The sequence below is a fragment of the Lactuca sativa genome, chromosome 7 (assembly GCF_002870075.4).
Source record: "Lactuca sativa cultivar Salinas chromosome 7, Lsat_Salinas_v11, whole genome shotgun sequence".
NCBI lineage: Eukaryota > Viridiplantae > Streptophyta > Magnoliopsida > Asterales > Asteraceae > Lactuca > Lactuca sativa.
In genome coordinates, this window is record NC_056629.2 from 86,353,917 (window position 1) to 86,356,130 (window position 2,214).

The window sequence follows — 2,214 nt, forward strand, 5'->3', positions numbered from 1 at the left end:
GCAACAGACTACATCTAGGTATTTCTGCATCCTGGGATCCTTTTCCTCAGACCTGCTAAGAGTGCTTTGTACACTGCCTTGATGTTTGATACTTGGAAGTCGAATCGTAGTGCGTAAGTGATATCTTCACCCTTGGGGCTTTGTAGGATCAGGCCTGCGCCTGAACCTTCCTTGCTTGTTGCGCCATTGGTGTATAGCTTCCAGAGTTCTTTGTTGGCTTCGGGCTTGAGTGGGTCGACGGGGATCATCATTAATGGTATCTAGAATTTCAACCGGGAAGTCTGCGAGGGCCTATGCCTTGATGCTAGTCCGGGGATGGTAATGGATATCATGTTTGCCTAATTATATGGCCTACTTGGCCATACGCCCATACTTTTCCGGCCTTAGCGACACTTTCTTTATTGGATAACTAGTCAGAACATCCACCTTGTGGGCTTGAAAATACCTCTGTAACCGTTTGACAACATATACCAGGGTGAGGACCAGTTTTTCTAAGGCTAGGTAATTGACGTATGGTCCTTGTAGGTCCCTGCTAACAAAATGGATTGCAACCTACTCGCCTTCATTCTCTACCGCTAACATAAAGGGATAGCTTCTTCGAAAGCTGCTAGATACATCTATAGCGTTTCCCCTGGTAGTGGGTAGGTGAGAGCAGGTAGTTGGTGTAGGTCATCTTTCAGTTGTTGCAACGCCGCATCCGTTTTTTTCTATCCACTTGAACTGCTTTTTGTCTATGCACCCTTTAAGGTGCTATTTGTTTTTTTAAAGCCAAAATGTCTGTAGTCTGCAGACCACATCTGCAAGCCTCTGCAGCAAAAGAGGTGGACCAAATGTCTACAAGTTGCAATAAAAAGGCCGTTTGTTTTTAACGTCTGCAGCTGTTGAAATAAATTGATTTTTCAAACTTAATTTCATATCATAAACATTAAAAATTTATTTTTAGCAAAAAAAAAAAGAAAGAAAAAAAACTACACGGTGGCCCATGTTTTTTTTGTTTAGGCTAAAATGAGGTCTGAAGACCTTTGAAGATAGTGGTCCATGTATGCGCCTGGAAGACCTCGCGCAAACATTTTTTGATATATACACTTCCAAAAAACAAACACTCTGTGAGGACATATATCTGCGCGACGCAGATAAAAGTGGTTGCGCAGATGTTCACAAAAAAAACAAACAACCCCTAAGTGTTTGGTACAGAGGGAGTGCTTTTTCTGCGGATTTGGCGATGAATATTCCCAATGCTGTCAACCTACCGTTGATCTCCTGTATAACCTTGAGGTTGTGAGGAGTTTTCGATTCGAGAACTCCTGGATTTTGGTGGGATTGGGAAGAACTCCTTCCTTGGATATCTAATACCCAAGGAATTGCCTTTCCTCTACTCCGAAAGTACACTTAGTTGGGTTTAACTTCATCGTCGCTTTGGCTATCGTTTGGAAAGTTTCTTCCACATGGTGGAGTAATGCTTCTTCATTGCGGCTCTTAACTACCATGTCATCGACATAGACTTCGATATTCTTACCAATTTGATCGGCGAGTACTTTGTCCATGAGCCTTTGCTAAGTAGCACCCGTATTTTTGAGTCTAAATGACACTTTCTGGTAGTAGAAGGTGCCCTTTTCGGTGTGGAAGGCAGTTTTCGCTTCATCCTCTCATTTCATCTATACTTGATGGTAGACCTTGTAGGTATCAAGGAAACATCTGAGCTGAAAGCCTTCGAACGATTGGACCTTCTGATCAATCTCCGGGAGAGGATAACAATCCTTTAGACAGACGTTGTTAAAGTCCGAGTAGTCAATGCACATTCGCCACGACCTATTGGCTTTCTTTACCATGACGGGATTTGCGATCCATGTTCGGAACATTACTTCCTTGAGGTTGTTGGCATTCACCAGATCGACTACCTCTGTGTTTATGGCCTTGTTTCGTTCTGCTGTCTGGCCCCTCTTTTTTTGTTTAACCGGGTTGCTTCTAGGCATGATATTAAGGCTGTTTTCTATAACCTGTTGATCAACGCCTGTCAGATCTATTGGTTTCCAAGAAAAAATAGTGGAGTATTGCTTCAGGAGTGCTAGCAGTCATGCCCTCGTCTCGTCTGATAAGTGAGCACCAATTTGCATGAGCTATTCCGGATATTCCATGTTTTTCTGGTGTTTCTCGGTGGAACATCCCTCCTTGGACTTCTTTGGTGCCCGCACACGCTCTGGGGCGACTATGATC